The 21441-nt window shown below is 38.7% G+C and overlaps 1 protein-coding gene across 4 annotated transcripts in view; it reads left to right on the forward strand.

Moving 5' to 3' along the window:
- LOC106669327 (sn1-specific diacylglycerol lipase alpha) overlaps nt 1-21441 on the forward strand; it is a 100405-nt gene that overhangs the window by 13792 nt on the left and 65172 nt on the right. The gene's annotated exons all lie outside the window — the stretch shown is intronic.

A 21441-nucleotide genomic window follows, 5' to 3' on the forward strand; every position in this document is an offset into this window, starting at 1 on the left:
TCTTTCCTTTGAATATTTTTTAAAATTGTTTTCTGTACAAAAATTTTTACATTTAACAATTTGTTGGTACGATCGATAAAAGGATCTGGAATTAGCCTGTCAGTCCTGGGGGATGTTGATGGGAGGAAGAGCCGGCCATTGAACGAACTCTCGGGGTTTCGGATTGTTGATTGAGGTTTAGGGTTGTTTTAAGAGGTGACGAGGCCATTGCCTTTTTAGCCGGGGTAGAGGAATGTTAGGATTGGACGGCGAAGATAGTGCTTGATCCAGTGGATTGTGGGAGGAGAGTGAATGGGACGTCTAGGTCTTTGTGACTTAAAAGGGAGTGTTGAGGATGCGACGGAAGACTTTCGATTGAATGGATTAGATTAGATGGCTTGGATGTATCCCCACATCTAGACTCCGAAGGTTCAAATCGATAAAATTAATATCTTGTATATTGTTAGTTAGTTGTGTGTATCCATTGTGGATTTGAGTTCATCCACCTTCGGTTCAGTCCTTAGCATTTTTATTTTAGGTGTATGTTTCGTGAGTCTGCTGTCTTTAAATATAAGTGTTAGATGTATCGACTTTTTACTCTCGAAAAATTTGGATCTCGGTACGGTCTAGATGAGAAAACAAATTCTATTATCTGCCAAGCTTTCGACCTAAAAGCAATTCAAAGGGTTCGCACAGCAGAGGTCATATCAACCCTCAGAGTGCTGGTGTTTTTGAAAAAACGCCCATTTGTAAGTATGCCGGTATGCAATGTATAGTCCTAGGTAGCGCACATTGTCCGCAATTGGGAGGGGTATTTGATTGAAGTAGACTTTTGCGGAGGGTGAAAGTTATGTGGGTGGATTTTTCTGGGTTGAATTTGAGTCTTTTTTTTTACACCATGATTCCAGTAGTGTGAGGTGTTCTTGAAGATTTCGAGTGGAAATGACTGGATCAGAATTGCTTGAGAGGATCGCTGTATCGTCTGCAAAGGTTAGAGTGGTAGTTTGAGGATGGGATGGGAAGTCTGCCGTGTACACTTGGTACAGTACGGGCGCCAGAACACTGCCCTGCGGAACACCAGCAAGGAGAAGGTGATTTGGGAAAGACGCCGATCCTTCAATGACTCGGAAGTACCGGTCAGTGAGGTAGCTTCGAAGGATAAGGTAATAGGTTGAGGGAAGGATGTCCTTGAGCGAGAACAGCAAGCCCGGGTGCCAAACTCGATCGAAGGCCTGGGCCGGTTTCAATATCGATTTTCTAATCTATTCAACTATGATTTTTCTAAGACCAGAATCTTTATGAAAGTTCTTTAAATAATGTATTTGCTAAAACGGCAAGCATTATTTCAAAAATAATTCCCAAAAGATTTTCGCGGATGAATTTTTTTTAAAATTTCTATTTATATCTGTTGTTATTGCTGTGCAAGGTGTACAGTAAACCTGATTTTTCTCGGCGAAGGCCGATCAGTTCGCGTCTTAACTTCTTTCCTTGAACTGTGTAAAAAACAAACAATAAAATAATCCATCGATAATGGATGTATAATTGCCGAACGATTAAAGTTTGAAACGTTTGTCCCTACAGTGTCAATCAGAAAGAGGAAAGTTTGTATTCTGTGCGCCTTGTTTATTTTTAAAAAAACATCTATCCATCACCTAGCCCCTCAAAACCTATTGCCAAATCAGAAATTTTGTAACGTACATTTTCAGTCTTTGAATCGTCCATTTGTTTGTAAAGACTGATGAAATAAAGACCGACTTGTTCCCCGAAGTTTCGAATTTAATGTATCTTCAGAAGATATTTGTGTTTCACAACCCCTTTTGATAGAGAGCCCTTATAGAGAAAAAAGCAAAATGTTGTTTGGAGTTGTCTAGTTTATTTTCAGCCTTAGAAAAAAACAAAACCAGGAATTCTGTTTTCCACAACAACAAATAAAAGGAAGGAGAATACTTGACCAATTCAATGCCAGGTGTTAACCTTAATTTATTTAGAAATCGTGAGATGTGGTCTGGTGTGATGTAGGTTTCAGAAAAAAATTTTCTTTATCGTGCCAACGTTTCGATCTTTATTGAGATCATCTTCAGGGCTCAAAGTGTTTGTCTTCTGTGTAATTGTGTCATTCTTGCAGAGGCTCTCGACACGCCACGCAAGAATGGCACAATTACACAGAAGACAAACACTTTGAGCCCTGAAGATGATCTCAATAAAGATCGAAACGTTAGCACGATAAAGGCAATTTTTTTTCTGAAACCTACATCACACCAGACGGCATCTCACGATTTCTAAATAAATATCGATTAACGGTCACTAAACCTGTTAAAGGAGTATGAATTATCCAAAGCTTTTTAGTTGAGATAAAAAAGTCAGTGTCACGAGTGGGATTCGAACCTACGATCTTCGGCTAAATATGACGGTGCTCTACCACTTGAGCTATCGTGACCTCGATCCACTCGACACCCTAGCTCTACGTGGCCATTTCATTTGTCGCCGAGAATCAAATCGATTACACGACATTTGAAAAATAGCAAAAAGGGGGGAAAATTCAAAAGGTGGGGTTGAGATGGGAAGTTAGTGTCCGAGTGGATCGAAGTCACAATAGCTCAAGTGGTAGAGTAGCGGCGTATCTAGCCGAAGGTCGTGGGTTCGAATCCCGCTCGTGACACTGACTTTTTTAGCTCAACTGAAAAACCTGAATTAATTGAAATATATTGTTTTACTTTAATCACCACGAGAAGCTTTATTTTTGTGTCAAACAACTCTAACTTTAACCTATGTATTATTCTAAAGAGACATTCCAGTCCCAGAATAAATTATTTCTTCTTAAATAATGAAATTCATCAGATATCACCGAAGTAGACAAGTATAATTCTCATAAAACCACCTTGATAAAATATTGTACTATAAATTATATAATACGAAAATAAACGTTAAAAATGAATTTTTACGGGAAAAGTAGAAGGATTATTTTTTTCGAAACGAGTAGGTAAGGGCCGAGAGAGAATGGATTGCCAGAACACCCATCTGTTAAACTGCAAGTGTTTACACGCCTTTGATTTAGCCTGGGATGTAAACAGAAGGAGCGGAAAAGAAATCAAACGTAAACTAAATTCACAAGGCTGGTATCAATTTTTAAAAAAAGCACTGATTTTAAGTACAAGCTTCATGTTTATTCGGTACTGGTTTGTTTACCGTCCTTATCTCTTCGACCCAGCCCACTTACAATATCGTAGGCATTATAGTATATCATAATTTGATCATTCGGGACCAATGACAAATATGGCTCAAAAAATAAACCATTAAACAACAATATACAAACATTTATATATAATTGTTATAAAAATTATTTGGTAGCCTTCGTCATGATTAGATTCGGTTGGACGTTTTTTAAGCGAAAAAGTGAAAACCTCCAGGATAAAATTAAAAATTGTATAGATATTTAAGGAAGGATTAAAATTTCGTGCATGCAGCCGATTTTAGCCTTTTTCAGCTTATCCAAAACAATCGATCGGTAGGCTTATTTTTGGACAGATTCTTTTAAACAGAAAAACCTGAAATCCTTTGATCAAATGAAAAATGACTGGATTTTCTGCAGTGAACTAAAATCTATTAGAAGGCTAAAAGAAGTCCATTTTTCTCCTGTTCTTTTATATTAATTATTCATTCCGGAATAATGACAAAATTACTCAAAAAATAAACCATTAAACAACAACACATAAACATTTATATGTAATTGTTATAATAATTATTTGGTAGCCTTCGTCATGATTAGATTCGGTTGGACTTTTTTTAAGCGAAAAAGTCAAAACCTGCAGGATCAAATTAAAAATTGTATAGACATTTAAGGAAGGATTAAAATTTCGTGCATGCAGCCGATTTTAGCTTTTCTCAAACAGCTCAGCTTTTCCAAAATTATCCATCGGGAGGTTTATTTTTGGACAGATTCTTTTAAACAGGAAAACCTGAAATCCTTTGATCAAACGAAAAATGACTGGATTTTATGTAATGAACTAAAATCTATTATAAGAGAGAGGTCCATTTTTCTACTGTTCTGTTATATTATTTTCATTAATAAACCATTTGGCTTCGTTTTTTGTCTGAATTTGATAGAAAGTCTTTTATAAAAGCCTAACAGGTCAGATTTTGCTTCAAGAAACTTAATTTTAAAGGTTTTCTTGAATAAATTAAAATTGTCAGAAGCAGGTGGTTTTTAGTCTGTTCTCAGCTAGGATCCGTCCAAAATAATCACCCGGTAAGCTTAATTTTGAACAGATTCCTTGGATCAACTTTCTTTAAAGAAAAATGGCAAATCCGTTTCAATTAATGAAAAATTTCTAGACTTTCTTCTATGAACTAAAATCTATTGGAAGACTGACCACTTTTCTCCTTTTCTTCTATATCATTTCCATTAATAATCCATTTGGTTTCGTTTTTGTCTGAATTTGATGGAAAGTCTCTTATAAAAGCCTTACAGGTCAGTTTTTACTTCAAAAAACTTAATTGTTAAGGGTTTTCCTGCATAAATTGAAACTGTGGGAAGCAGGTGGTTTTTAGCCTTTTCTCAGCTATCATTCGTCCAAAATGATCGCCCGGTAAGCTTAATTTTGAACAGTTTCCTTGGATCAACTTTCTTTAAACAAAAATGGCAAATCCGTTTCAATTAATGAAAAATTTCTAGACTTTCTGCTATGAACTAAAATCTATTGGAAGACTGACCACTTTTCTCCTTTTCTTCTATATCATTTCCATTAATAATCCATTTGGCTTCGTTTTTGTCTGGATTTTAGTCATTTAGTCAGTCTAGTCTAAGTTGAAAGATTTTATTTAAAAGCCTTACAGGTCAGTTTTTGCTTCAAGAAACTTAATTTTAAGGGTTTTCTTGAAAAAATTAAAACTGTGAGAAGCAGGTGGTTTTTAGCATTTTCTCAGCTATCATTCGTCCAAAATGATCACCCGGTAAGCTTAATTTTGAACAGATTCCTTGGATCAACTTTCTTTAAACAGAAAAAGCCAAATCCGTTTCAATTAATTAAAAATTTCTTGACTTTTTCCCATAAACTAAAATCTATCAGAAGATACTTTTCTCCTTTTATTTTATATTATTTCCATTAATCTTCCTTTTTACCTTGTTTTTGTTTGAATTTTTTGGCCATATCCGATTGAATATATGAAAATTTAACATCAAAAGACTACATGCAATATGTTTTTAATTATAATTTGGCAGACCTCATAAAAAGTTATCAAATTTTATAAAATAATGTTCATCGTCAATTGGATATGTCGATATTATGAAGCGTCAAGAAAAAACATTCTGATCTAAATAAAGGCGTGTAGAAAAACTTGTAGTGGCTTGTAGCATAATCTTTGCCATCTTTATATTTACTATATCTAAAAAAATTAAATTTTTGTTAGTATATTTTCATATTAAAATTTGTTTTGTTTTGAACGTGGGAGGAATCAACATTTTTCCTTGACCCTAATGAAATGTGTATTTCTTAATAATTTTAAGAAACGCAGGTTCTTCGCTAGGGTGGATCGCCACTTTCTCCCAGAGGACTTCGAAATGTATCAAGTTCGAACTGTACAAGTTGAATGACAGTCTTGACCCTGGCTGTCTATTTATCAGGGGATTTTCTTTCCGTCGGTGAAAATTATGAATGGGATCGCCTGGAATCGATTACCCGGTCGGCGATCCAAGCTGTGAAAGTTGCCAGCGGTGTTAAATTAGCCATGCGAGACTTACTGAGCGATCGATCCGTTGCTTTTTCATTAAGATAAACATCCTTCTCGCGGAGTTGATCGCATTATCAAAACCGCTACTATTTTTGAAATCCGGGCGTGTTAATTAATAGCGCGATATAATGAAAATTTATGTTCATCGAACTGGCAGAATATATGTAGAAAACAAGAGTAAGGAATAGCCGACCCAACATCCTATGTCCTTGAAAATAAGAATTACTGTTCAGCAGTTTTTTTAGATGCTTTTGACAAAGTGTGGCACCACTGGTTTCTTTTTTTAAGTTAAAAAAGTATTCGTCCCTTCACCTGCTATCTGATAATGAAGTCATTCTCGATTTGCTGTTTGAGGTGAGAAAGTTGCGTCTCCGCAAAGATTGTGATGTGGGTGTTAGGGTGTAGACTGTTAAGTGGATAGGTCCTAGGACACTCCCTTGAGAAACGCTGGACTTGATCGTCTTACTGTCTGAAAATTCAAAGCCTAGTCTCACCTCAAACAGCAAATTGAGAATGACTTCATGATCAGATAGCAGGTGAAGGGACTACTGGACTTTTAGTCTTAAAACAATCCTGTCACTAAGAAAATCAAGAAAAAAAAGTTAGGAGTTTTTTAAGACACACGCGCGTGCGCGCGCACACACACACACACACACACACACACACACACACACACACACACACACATATATATATATATATATTCATTTATTTATTTATTTATGTCATTCGCTGAAAAAGCAGGTCAACTAGTGAAAATGGTAATTTCATCCTTCAACCGGTTTTATCGTTTATAAATAATGTTTACACACCTGTCGACAGTCATTATAACATACTTTATACCATTCTAAACCATCTGTAATTATAAAATAATTTAATAAAATATACAGGGGGCGTCGGTGGCCGCAACGGATTAAGCGTTGACACGGCGCTCATCACTGTAAGTTAAAGGCCCCGGGTTCGAATCCAGCGGCCCTGCATTCGAACCCGACATAATTACAAATGTTTTTTTTTTCAAAAACACCGGCACCTCGAGGGTTCAAATGACTGCTGTAGCGAACCCTCGTTAAAAAAAAATATTTAAAAAAAAAATATACACTCCAAGTATTAACATAAACAGTGATCCTCAGTTTATTTCCTCACTTTATTTCAATACAGTAAAGACACAATAAAATAAAACAACTTCAGTACCTTCTTCAATGTACAAAAATTGTTGAGAGGTTTAGACGTTTGGCTGTTGTGAAGATAAACCTACGCGGTTTACAATGTTGGATCAAATTTATGGTACTAGCTGATCTGGGTTAGCTTTGGAAAAGCCATAATAGGTGGGAAATCTCCCACATTGCAGAATCTATTTCAAACCAAAGCTTTCCAGAGGCAAAGCAAATAAGTGAAAGCATCAACCCTTTCTTCCAAAAAGGCGACAGTAATCCACCATTATTCAGTTGGTATTCGCCTCGGCCAGTGTTTCATTACTGCCCGTACAGTGAGGATATTTCTTAGCATTATATCTATATAGACATGTTATTCTCTAAATATTACTACCTTAAATTAAAGTACATAAAACATCGGTTACAATAATTTCATTAAATGAATGATATATAAATAATTATTTAGTTCTTCTTTATTTATTGTCAATTAATTAAGGTTTTTAGTTGAGATAAAAAAGTGAATGGCACGAGCGGGATTCGAACTCACGACCTTCGGCTAGATACGCCGCTGCTCTACCACTTGAGCTATCGTGACTTCGACCCACTCGGACACTAACTTCCCATCTCAACCCCACCTTTTGAATTTTTCCTCCTTTTCGCCATTTTTTTATCTCAACTAAAAACCTTAGTTAAATGAAAGTTTAATTGGTCAAGCGGACCACGAAAAGTAGTGAAATTATTTTTACAATTTCGAAACGTTGTCGTGGAAGTAAGTTGTAAGAAGGAAAAGGGTAAAATATAAAAAATATGAATATGAACAAATCCATTTATACTGCTCCTTCTTTTCGCCAATTTTTTTTGTTTTACTACTTTAAAAATCATTTATTATTATTAATTATAATTAGATGGAAAGTATTCGTTTTTGTCGCCGACAGTGAGGCGGAACTGGTTAATTCATAATTTTCTTTCAAATCTCCACAATGTAAATCATCAACAAGGGCATTTAATCCTTTAAAAATGCCTTTATTCACTATTGTGTTGGTGGCAGAAAACAAAACGGTTAGTAAACATTACCCTGCAAGAGTCTTATATTTGAGTAAAATGACGGTTTTCGGGCATGGAGTGGTACCAGGAGATTGCAAGATGTACTCGAAGACCAGGATCGGGACTCCAATGAGCCAAGAGACCAGCTGACGACGGATTTTAAAGATCTGAGACATCGCTTTTCCATTGCTTCTGAAACGTCTCACAGACTTCAACTATGCGGGATGTGTCCGTGTGCGCTGAAACAGTAAGAAGTGTCTATATATCATGAGACCATGAACGGGTCCAGCGCTTACCAGAGACCATCGTCGGTTAGAGGTTGCGAGGGACATTGCTTTCCCGTATACTCGGTCGTCCTAAAAAGGTCATGATTAATGTCCGCACCTAGCCTATTCGGCCTTATCGGACGTTTTGATTCTCAAGATGAGAGCTGACGCACCACGCATACGACAGAAGAGTGTTACTGCCGCAGCATTGGTGTAGAGGCATCTCAGCCCCGACGGGCCAAGACAACCTCGCTCCCCGCTTGCCCACACCGAGTGGTCGGGTCCGTATTAAGCATCGAACCGTATGCCGCGCGCAAAGGGCTACCTAAGCCGAAATACATTAGCCTGGTCTCCGTGCGCTCCCTAGATAGAGAAGGCCACTCTAACTCCCAGAGTAGTGGGGCTTCCCTAGTGTAAAACCTACCAGATCCACTCCGGTCGCGGTTTTGATTAAAGTGGAATTGCTAACCACCCCCTAGAGGAGACCGCTTACGGTAAAAGACTCCAATCGAGCTCAGCCTAGACCTACGTGCAAAGCATACTCGAGTAGGAGCAACCGATTCACTACCCATTCCCATCTGCCACATTCACGCATTTTCAGCGTAATCATAGCGTCTTCAACGCTTATACGCTGCCGTCCGATCCGCCGTATCCCGTGAGGCCGGGTGTATGACGATGGACATACGCAAGTTTCCTGCGAAGGTCACAGATAGAAGACGGCCTCTTCTCTAAGTTCCCGCCAGGGGCGTCACCACGAACCACTACGAGTCCATTCCCAATGTAACAGGGGCTGAACCTTGGAACATTTCAGTTACCCCGTAGTACAGATGGTTATGCACCCTCCGCCGCTTATGCAGACAAGATCTGGTACCCTAACCCTCGTGTGCCTGTGATAAGGGACCCGCCGCCCCATGCCGACCCAAGGCCGGCACGCGTACAGCTTGTGCTTTAAAGAGGTTGCCACACCCTCAGAGCTGCACCATTATTTTGCGCATGGACACCCCCTTATAACTAAGGGTTGGGAGGGGTCACAGAGAACAATGAAGGAACCTGGATTGAGAGAGGAACGTGGATGAAGACACGAGGTAAACATTTCTTAGGCCCCGAGCCTTAACCACATTTTACCACCCGTCGTCTTCGAAGTTCCACATTAAGTGGGCTACGACTCCCTGGGTGGATGGTTACGAGGGACAACGACTGCGGAAACAGTAGTGAAGAATCTTATTTTCTTACGGGTCCCAGTTTTTTCTCCATCAACCAGATGGACGTCTTCGAGATTATCGAGCAGCTGTAGAACTCTACATGCAACATTGCCGAAGAGGGTCGTTCCAAGTGTAGAGTGGAATTTCTTTAGTGACAAAAAAAAAAAAAAAAAAAAAAAAAAAAAAAACGTAATGGCACATTTTTAATAGTACGTCACTTAATGTAGAAATCTACGTGACAGAAATTCTTGAGGAATATTTGGTGCCAATGGCAAGCGATTTTTGTTTAAGCAAGGTAATGCAAGACCAACTGTCGCCCAGTGTTATGCCGTACGGTTGAGATGTCAACATCTACATCCAAAGGCGTCCAACCAGTATTCCTTATTTGAACCCAATTGAGTACTTTTAGGACGAGCTTGGACATTGGGTACGACGAAGAAATAACCCTCTATAGCCCTAGCTGAGCTAAAAGTTAAATTAGTTGAGATTTGGGATGAAATACAATACCTCAGGAAGCGGTTGAAGGATTAATTATGAGCATGCTGAGATGTTTAGAGTGAATAAGAGCAAGAACAGGTAACACACCCTATTAAAGATTATAAAGTTTGTTTTATAATGTTTTATATTCATACACAAAAGTGATTTTTTTCAAATTAATTTTTTCGTTTTAGAAAAAACTATTTTCATTTTCCTACTAATCAAATCTTTTAATTAATTCAAGAATTATAAAATATATCGGTGTTATTATTACTGAAAAGGGAAGTACGTAAAAAATATCAAAATTCAAAACGCGCCACTTTTTTTGTGGAACAGTGTACATCATTACAAGTCATCCATGCGAAGGTTTGTATCTACGGCGAATCCATCAGGTGGCCATTGGTGGGGTTCAAATTTCCTTTCGATTTTCGGGAATTCACGCCGAAAAATATACACACACTGAGGCAACGTATACTTGCTAAGAACCAAGTGTACCAATGTACTCAAAGTGGTAGCCAGCACGTTATAAAACGGGATCGATATAAACACCTGCCTACCTTTTGGATCCTTCCTTTTTATGGACACTGCCTTTTTCTATTGGCGGAGCTGTTTAGCCATACCGATTTACGTTTATTCCCCGTTAGCATCCGTTTAGCATGAAATAATCTAGTGGTATGGTAGTAGAAGCTAGTGTTGTAATGTAGTGGGTGTGTCGAGAAGGTAAGTACACCACAATGCGGTAAGAGTGGATTCTTGTTGTTCTGGGACTTGTCTCAAATAATTGAAAGATCTCGAATCTAATAAGTGCCGGTTAAATCCCTGATAACAATGTGCTGCCTTATCTAAGCAGTCACTGCGATGACGAAAATCCTAAAATAGACTGCAGTTCAAAGTGATCGGACATGGTCAAGACCTAAAACAAATATTGCATTTCAAAATCGTTTTAATTAATTGACCAACATTGTGAAAAAAATACAGAATTCTTGTGCATATTAGGTAATTTTTAGTTGCAAAACTGTGTCCGAAGGTAAAAGTGATGAACGGATAAGCTTCTTATGTAGTATCAAAAGGCCGGATAATCGAAACAGAGTAAGACCCCATACGGTCCTTTATTTCCTTCTTCCTTTAATAACAGGCTTGATAATGAAATTCTGCCGATCCGAAAAGTTAGAACGGTAGAACTCGGACATATTCGGCTTTTATATGTTCAAAACCATTTTTCATTCATCGGGTTTGGAATTTTTCATAACTCTTCGGCCAAAAAAACGCTACGCAGTTTTTAGGCAGGCAACCAGCGGATCAAAAGTGATTTCCAATAAATGATTTTTATCGAAACCGAAATATATGCAAACAAAAGGGTGAAAAGTGTACCGATACCATCATGATAATCCTCCCCGATTAATCGACCCTTATTTCCAAATCGCTATATTTATGTAGGGTGGGATTAAAAACCTTTGACGAGCTTTACAATCTTTGATACCTTCCCATTTTTAATATTAGACCAATTTGTATTTTATGGTGAAGATGATGATTAATGAGGCCTAGGAAATGTGTTTTACCCCCAAGCTCTGCAACCTTCTGGTTTTTTGTAAATTTTTAGTTCTTTAGCTCAGTCAGTCGATTCGATCCTTCTCTTAAGAAGTACAAGGTCATTGAATTTCGTTGGTACGATTCCTTTCCTTGGGTTTTATTTGCATCTCAGGCTGTTTCTATTGAACGATATTTTCACATTCGAATGATATAGGTGGCTGTGCTGTCTTCCTCCTCGTTGCATAACCTACAAATGGGGTGATCATTGAATTTGCCAGTGACTGGTAAATAATCCTATTACTACCCTGAATTTAGCCTTCTCTAATTTTAGCAGTTAGTTTGCCAGTTGTGGCGGTTTTTTATGATCCATTAGCTTTCCACGTTTGGCACCTCTAGGCTAATTTGTATCCAGTTCGCATATATGTGCCTGACATCAAGATATTACTAGATTGATCGAGTATTTTTTACTAGCAAAGCTTTTAGGTTAGGGAGATCAGAGAGGGTCCCCTGATACATGTGCCTGTAGTTTAAAGAAAAAAAATGGATGGGAGCGTCTGTTTGCTGGATAATTCCACCTCTGGGCCTGGTTGCTTCGCATTCGTAGGTAATATGTGTGGGAGTTTCTTTCTACTCATTTGATACTCTAAAATGGTGCCAAAATGAAATATATCGATGTTGTGTATGTGCTGTCTCAGATGCCAGTGTTCGTTATCGTCCCTATCACTCTCATGATTTTTGATCTTTCTAGGTGCAGCCGATTTTGGCGAGAAGTCTTTAACCATTTCTACGTCTGGCACCTCAAGAATTGACACATTTCTGCTGTTGTTTTGTGGGGGCTTATTTAAAAAATGAAGTAGTCTATGCTTGACATCCCGTATGTAGGTTCTGCGCCTATGCCTGGTCCTTCAGAACTTCCTCTGGCCAATTTGTGTTCAATATGAACCTGACACCCATGATATTGTTTGATTGCTGTTTTCTAAGGTTTTGGATGTTTTGGATTCACTGACCGACTATTTTACGATTAATATTTTTAGGTTTGAGATATTTCTGAGCTAGAGCGCCTCGGAAAACGGTGGTCGATTCTGGGTTCTCTTGGGTCTATAGGATAATGAAAGTGTGGATGTAGGTTCTATGCTCGGGAAGTTCCAACCTGACTCTAGAGATCTACCCTCTAACTCTAACAATGCGAAATAAAATATGATTAATATGGAAGTGAGATGGCCGCGGTAGCCGAGTGGTTAATGCGTCAGACTCTCGGCTACTAGATCACGCGGTCATGGGTTCGATCCCCACCGTCGCCTCTGGACTTTTTTTCTGACGCCTAAGGGGACGGTAGCCTCATTTGAAAGAAATCGGTGAGATCATCCTTATTTGGTTTAGAATACGCCAGACACACGGACACTTACTCGTAGTAGCGGGTGGCACTGGAGACAGTAGCATTGACCATGATTCTGAGGACTTTGGATTGGAAGGAGTGAATTTGTAATGGTGCCGCATAGTTCCAGGCCATATGCCCAAATCAGTTTCAGTAATGTCCTCCGCGATCCGGCCCTCTGACTTTATAAAATGCATAAAAACATGATTAAATTGAAGTGGCATAATCGAGGATCCGGATTTTCCTAAGCCTAGCACCTCAAGAGTTTGTCCACTTATTCTTTTTTGTCTTTTTAGAACCATTCTTAATGGAGAAGTACCCACGATAGGTTGTTTTGTTTCCCCTGGTTTTGGGGATTTTTGGATGTATTCATTCTCTAGTTTTTATATCATTTTGTTACATTCTAATGCTACAATCTAATGAGGATTTTTACCAGTGTAAGCTCTCTTTACAGTGAATTTTGATAAGAATAAAATTTTAATATTAAGCAACCTTTCAAAAGGTCGTGGTTCCTCGAATTTGCCCCAAAAAATCCATTTTTATTAAATCACCTTGGTTCAAGACGAAAGAGAGGAGGAGGAGGAAATTTCATTTTCTTCTACAAAATTCAGCATTTGCTATCAAGGGATTACAGTCGAGAATAATCTCAGTTGATGTTTTCATCGCATTGGTATTCTTCCTGATGTAGTTTTATGTTAAAAACCAACAACTGTAATATTTTTTTTAATATTATCTATACTCTAGTATGATGCATTTAAAAAAATAGAAGTGTTGTTTTGAAAAACGTGAAATTTGATGGAATAACGTTCCCGTTCCTTGGTACGTCAATACTAATGGATGGTTTTTAGCGCTCAAGGCAAAAGCGTCATTAGGAAATTTTATTTCCCAAGACTGGAAGGTGACTTTCTAATTATTTCCAGCACGACATATCCATATAAATTGCCGTGTTCGTCCCTTTTGACAATGAAGAATCCCTGAAATTTTGACATTTTTCGCATCGAACCCATTAGACACGTAAACAACACGCAGAGCTGACAAATCGTCAGTGTTTTGTAATCAGTGGGTAGGATTGAACACGTAAAACAACCTGGACGGCACTAAAGCGTGTCGATTTCTGTACATATGCGACTCCTGATTCATAGAAGCTCAACATAAACAAAATAAAACTTACACATAACTTTTGGTTCAAGTGGTCCTATACTTATACTTATACGAGCTTAAAAACAAATATTTCACTGGAAAATACATCAGATCAAAAATAAAATATTGACCTAAACTATGTTTCAGATAGTCAGACAGTTTATTAAAAACAAATTAGCATTTAGAAAATATCGAAGAAAATAGGCAAGGCCGTATTACAAAATGTTCAAATATCTTGGCATATCTTTTGATCTTTGACTCTTGATACCTCTTAAATGTTACGCCATAGTTTTAATTAAATAATGTTATATTTAGTTCATCATTGGGAAAGAAGATTTTTGGGATTCGATCATCGGATTCGCTAGTAGATTGGAACCGACAATAATGACCGATTTGTTTGGACTTCTATATGGATTAGAAATGGGAAAAAACGGCTCTTTTTATGGATCGGATAAAAACCGTTCACTCACTGAATCAATTAGAACGTGACAAAGTGAAATGAATCAGTTATTTTATCGTTTTCAACAAATTTATTTTACCCATAATTTCATGCAAAAACTTCGGCAGGTTTTTCAAATTTCGGTTGTTATATGATAGAAATGACCAACTTTTCAACCTGTTTCTATTAAATCCTGTCATTTTATTACGTTTTCTTGTAAACCATGGAATAAAACAAAAATCAAAATATATTAACAAATAAAAGAGCATATATAATGAAAATAAATATTTTTATTAAGCATAAAGTAAAACTTTATGTAAGGTACTGGTTGAGATAAAAAAGGCAGTGTCATGAGCGGGATTCGACCCCACAACCTTCAGCTATATACGCCGCTGCTCTACCACTTGAGCTTGTGACATCGATCCACTCGGACATCAACTTCCCATCTCAACCCGTATTTAGCCGAAGGTAGTGGGTTCGAATCCCGCTCGTGACATTACTTTTTCATCTCAACCAGTACCTTTCATAAAGATTAATTAATTGATGTTATTTGGTTAATCAGACCACGAAATCTAATGGATTTAATATGTAAAATGAAGTATATCTTCACTAAAGCTCTCCGTGGCCATTTCATTTGTCGCCGAGAATCCAATTCTGATTACACGACATTTGAAAATGGCAAAAAGAGGGAAAATTCGAAAGGTAGGTTGAGATGGGAAGTTGATGTCCGAGTGGGTCGAAGTCACGATAGCTCAAATGGCTAGAGCAGCGGCGTTTTTAGCCGAAGGTATTGGGTTCGAATCCCGCTCGTGACACTAATTTTTTTCGTTTCAACCAATACCTTACATAAGATTAATTAATTGAACTAAATATTTTAATTAATCATAAAGTAAAACGAAATCAAACATTTGTTTAATAGCATCTGTCAACATTGAGATTTCTTTTAACTTAACATAACCTGTAAGTTAACTAATTTCGTGGTCCGCTTGACCAATTAATATATTACAATTAATTATGGTTTTTAGTTTAGATAAAAAAGTCAATGGCACGAGCGGGATTCGAACCCACGATCTTCGGCTTGATACGCGGCTCTACCACTTGAGCATCGTGACCTCGATCCACTCGGACACCAATTTCCCATCTCAACCCCACCTTTTGAATTTTCCCTCCTTTTTGCCATTTTTGAACCTGTAAGTAAATAAATAAGAGCTAGAGTGCTCACTCAAAGTTGAAAAGTAGCGAAGTAGCGTTAGGAGCGACCAAAGTGGTGTCACTTGACAAGTTACTAAGTCGTGGTAAAGAGAAAATTCAAAATTAAGCCGCAATCGATGATATCGGTGGGTACATCAGAGCTACTGCTCTGTTTTTCTAGAACGATTCGTCACTGGCTCAGGATAGTGAATTAATTCGTTTGATCAGCTTGCGAGTTCTACTATGTAAAGCCCGACCTTTTCGCACCTGAAGAACAAATCGCTTAATTACTCAAAATTTCCAGGCAATATGTTTAATTTTTAGTTTTAGAAGTATCGACCATTTTTTCACTTGCGAACACTTTGGATGAAGGTATGGTCTTGAAGAATAAACTTTCGACCTATTTTGAGGTCATCACCAGGGCAAAACAACCTTAAATGTGCCTATAGATTGACATACTTAAATTTTTTACATGCGATCTCAGTTTTCTTGAAGATCGACTCAGTCCTAACATTGTGAAGTACTTCCTCCGTAACGAGCCTGTAAAACACTGATGATGACCTTAAAATAGGTCGAATACCATATCTTGATCCAGAATATTCGTGAAGTTCTATAATGTTAGGATAGGCAGCACACTACCGAATGTACGATTGTCAGATCGCGCAAGGCAGTATATCCTACTGTGGTGGCTGGCTTGCCCTACTCAAGTTTACAAAAGTCATCATTGCTTCCACAATGTTAAATCTTACAAACATGGGCTGAAACATCGTAAAGGTTCGTTATGTAGCAAACAGCCATCACAAACTACTATTAACAGGTCTCCTTACCTGCGTGCTCATCTTGGCTGATAACTTTCCGAGCCCAAGGCACTACCGGTCTTCTAATTTTGGCTTCCTTCTACAACCTTCATGCGGCTCGAAGACACTCACCAGGGGCTCTCACGATGTACGGCACACGTCTCCTACCAAAGAATCCACGGCATATAACAGCTCAATAGCAACACCGGCCAACTTCACGACTGCGGTCAATCAACTATCACACTATAGACGGCCAACCGTAAATAAATAGTCCCTACTATTGTTCAAGCTAATAGTTTCAAATCGTGTTGTCGAATTGTGAACTCTGACGGTTAGAAGATCACTACTGATAATGATGATGAGTAAGATTCTCTTTTTTCTTGGTACCATAGCCTTCTTTCTGTTAGGCGGCTGCGTTACATTCGAAGATATTACATGTGTTAGTTTCTCCCTGCTCAATGCATAACCTACAAATGGGTCTTTCCTTATCCTGTTTTATTCTATTCAACTGTAACCATGTGGTTGCCAGTTCTGGGGTTTTTCTATGTCTAGACCTCTTGTTCTGTTTTGTTACATTCTGACATGAGGAATCCGTCTTGTTATCCCAATTGGAGGTTGGTCTTGCAGATCCCCTTCTAGGCCATTTCACGACTCCGGCCAATAAACTATCACACTATGGAAGGCCAGGTCTCTACTATTGTTCAAGCTAATAGTTTAAAATCGTGTTGTCCAATTGAGAAGTCTGATGACCAGCATATCAATAGTGTATTGATAATGATGGGGAAGAGGAGAATATTATGATTCGGGAGATAAGTAGTTCCAATGAACAACCTTGTGGCTTTCACTAGTTCAGTTCATTTGATTCGGTCATTACCTGTTACGAAATAGAAGGTCATTAGCTGTTATTGTAACAATTATTTTTCTTGTTGGTACTATAGCCTGCTCTCTATTAAGCGGTTGCTTAGCATTCGAAGATATCACATGTGTTAATTTCTACCTCCGCAATGCTAACCTACAGATAGGTCGTCTTTCCTTATACTCATTGTACTGTTGTTTTCTCAGATACCAGTGACCGGTATAGAGCTCTATCCCCTCACTGCGTTTTACCCTGTTCAACTAAAATCTTGTGGTTGCGTTTTGGGGAGGGTTCTATATCTATAAGTGTTCTATGTCTACGCCTCTTGTTTTGTTTTTTCCTATCTAACATTAGAAGTATATCTTGTTATCCCATTGGGGCTTGGTTTTGCAGATCCCCTTCTGGGCCAATTCAGGACTTCGGCCAATAAACTATCACACTATGGAAGGCTAACCGTAGATTGATAGTCTCTACTATTGTTCAAGCTAATAGTTTAAAATCTTGTTGTAGAATTGTGAAGTCTGTCTGCCAGCAGATCACTATGGATAATGATGAGAAGGAGGGGCATACTATGATTCGGGGGATAGGTAGTTTCCATAGAAGAACCTTCTGGCTTTTGCTAGTTCAGTACATATGACACAATCCTTCTTTTAGTAGAAGGTCATTAGCTATTGGTGAAATTCTATTTCTTCTAGATACCCTAGCCTACTCTCTATTAAGCGGTTGCTTTGCATACAAAGATATTACATGTGTTAATTTCTTCCTCCTCAATGCATAACCTAAAACTGGGTTCGTCTTTCCTGATACGCATGATCAGCTGTTTTCTCAGATACCAGTGACTGGTATAGAGCCCTGTCCCATCCCTGCGTTCTACCCTGACCTACTGTCAATCTTGTGGTTGCCAGTTTTAGCAAAGGTTTTTTTTTATAAGTTTTTTATTTCTAGACCTTCTTGTTCGGTATTATTCCATTCTGACATGAGGAGTCTATCTTGTTATCCCAGGTTGGTCTTGCAGATCCTACTCTCGCCAGTTTGTCTGATATTTAATTTCTTCAAATTCCTTTGTATAATATATTTTTCCCTATTGTATTCTGTTAAAACTTTATTGTATGTTTCAAGTAATGTTTCCGAGATCATATAATTAGTCTTTGTAGAAATGGGAGTCTAATTTTTTCGTTACTGTTCTGAAAAGCCGATTGATTGAACTATTTTCTGATGCTGCCGTTGGGGCCGCAAGTCGACAGTCGGTATCGGTAAATCCGATTGATTGAAATCAATGTCGGAAAGAGCATACGGGTCAGACGGTGAGCTTTCGTTATCAGATCCGAAATTCGTTTCAGACAATCTGGAAGTAGAAACGGAATGGCCGGCCGTTTTCCTGCCGGAATTGACGATCGTTTGAGTCAATCTGATCGGGAGGTCGGAAGTTGGCAGCCGCCCTACGGGACAATATCGATTTTCGCGGTTATTCGAATATATTGGTTTTTGATTAGAAGAGGACAACTCAGCAGGTTGCCCGTGCTCTTAAATCTGTCCGAATTCAATCTTACACGCCAGAAGATTAACAAAAAGCACAAACTTGACATTATGAACGGTATGACTTTTGCTATAGGTGGAATCAGTCGATCTAATTGGCCACCCTGAAGACAATGCTTTCTATTGGGAAAAAATGCCTAACCTTGGACAGCATGGTTCAAACCATGGAAAGCAATAGGGTTTTTCTCGACGAAATCACCTACGCCAATTTGTCGACATTCGACTCTCCAACCAGAACCCTTCTGCAATTTCCGGGAGATAGCAACCCCTTCGCGACTCAGAACAATACAACCCCTCGGCAATCTTTGTACCCTTTATTTTTAAGTTGTTTCCCCCTCTCTATTCATATCGCTGGTCATAATTTTTCCGAACAGGAAACAACCGGGTGTTGATTATTCATTGCTATACCTGCCTAGAATTACATTCAATCGTTCTGGGTGCCATGTTTCCATCCAAGCATATTGCTATTATGTATTACTTTAACGGTTAAAACTTTCATGTTTCAATAACGCATAGCTTCCTAGATAAATTGTACTACTTCTACCTTCCTTGATTCTATTTCTCATTAAAGTAATTCAAATAAGGAAAAGAAAGGAAACATTGATAGGATCTGCACGTTGAACGCTTCTGCAATGTTTTATTATGATTCTTCCATTTGCATTGCAATATTTAATTTAAATCTGACTAAAGTCTAAATTTACCCAAAAATATTATGAATCAAATACAAAAGATACCAGCTTTAAATCGTCAAATTTTCTTGAACTATCATTTCCGAGCCATTCCAAAGTTTTATGATGAAATTATCCGTGAAAACATAGAATTCATGATAATTGGGTATAATTCGATAACATCGCGTCCCAGATCATCCGTAAATTCCTAAAAAAACATAATCTTCCTCTTGTACCTACTTCCCTTGCACTGGAAATTCTCGAACATTATCCTTTTTTTAAACCTGGCAAACCCGCCCATAATACATTGACCTATGTTCCAATTAGCCTGTTTTCTCTCTTCTCAAAGGTATTTGTTAAGATCCTCCTAGTAGGTGCCGGTTCTTGCAACTAGGACAAGAAAAACCCCAAGCAAGATCCTACACCAAGGAACCGCTGGCAAAGCTGTGGAGACGGGCTAATAGCCTGGAGCTGGCCAGTGAGTTATAAATAACATAGGAGCACAATAGGTCTATTTAGGTCGAGGTGCAGTCGGCCTTGTGGCCGCCTCTTTTATCACTACTCCTATCCCTATCCCTATTCCTAAGATCCTCCTAAAAAGACTGATCCAATTTGGCTCTGGCTCTCAGCATTCCACAAACCAGCATGTGGTTCGTGTTGTAGATCCTTTGCCATGAAGGTCTCCTAAAGAAAGTAAAGCGTGTCCTTCCAAACACCTAATCTCTAAGCTCCAACCTCACAGGACTTCCTAGTTCGCCGAGAATAGGACTACTCCGATAATCCTGTGGGAGCGGGAGTGCTCGAACCAATTCCCCAGAGACATCTCCTTCCATCCTTCGCGGACGATACAGCCTTTCCTTTGATCCCTATCCTGCAATCAGGAGCCTCAGGCAAACGACCAACGAATGGAGCAAACTTTGGAGAATAAAGATTAACGGCATCAATCAAACCACCTTTAATATACTAACCCTACGAGCAAAACCCATCAAACAATATTTCTCAACAACCGACTGCATACGCTACCTTGGATTAAACTGGAACCAGCGCCCAAAAATAACAAGGAAGAAATCAAACAGGCGCTTATGACTACTCCACATACTACGTAATTCTAACTTGTCGACAAAAAACAAGTGGACTCTATAAATCACTACTGTAACTGATTTGGGCTTATGGCTTGGAACTATGCGATACCGTGAAACCTCCATTATCTACGAATTCAGTCCTTCCAATCCAAAGTCCTCAGAATCACAGGCAACGCTTCTATGTCTCCAATGCCACCCTTGACAACGAGTAAGTCTCCGTGTGTCTGTCTTATTCTAAACCAAATATGGATGATCTCACCGAGGGAGATCGATGAAGAATGTATTTCTGGCTATTTATACCTCGCGTCATTTTTTGGGAGCTGGCAACACGCGTATGAATTGAACCACCGATGGCTCCATCGAAAAAACTCATTTTTTGAAGGGGGTTGGGACCAAGTTCATGGTCACTTATCCGTTCCCGAGATTCGATCCAGTCCAGACCTTCAATTGATGAGTGCATCAATTTCATTCAATTGCGGCCACAGTCCCCTTAGGCGTTAGAAAAAAAGTCCAGAGGCTACGGTTGGAATCGAACCCACCACCGCGAGATCTAGTAGCCGAGAGTCTGACGCATTAACCACTCGGCTACCGAAGCCCCTCTCACTTCCATATTAATCATATTGTTATAGCATTTTAGCGTCAGAGGGTGGATCTCGAAAGTCAGGTTGGAACTTCCCGAGCATAGAAGCTAAATCCACACTTTCATTATCCTATAGACTCAAGGGCACCCAGAATCGACCACCGTTTTCCGAGACCCTCCATTTCAGAAATCTCTCAAACCTAAACGTATTAATCGTTACTCGGTCAGTGAATCCAAAACATCCAAAATCTTGGAAAACGGCATCTAACAATATCATTGGTGCTAGGTTCATATTGAACACAAATTGGCCAGAGGAAGTTCTGAAGTACCAGGTATGGGCGCAGAACCTACAGCCTACGATCTAAATACGTGAAGCATAGACTACTCCATTTCATAAATAG

This window comes from Cimex lectularius, unplaced genomic scaffold, assembly GCF_000648675.2.
Source record: "Cimex lectularius strain Harlan isolate CLEC.00 unplaced genomic scaffold, Clec_2.1 scaffold164, whole genome shotgun sequence".
Classification (NCBI taxonomy): domain Eukaryota; kingdom Metazoa; phylum Arthropoda; class Insecta; order Hemiptera; family Cimicidae; genus Cimex; species Cimex lectularius.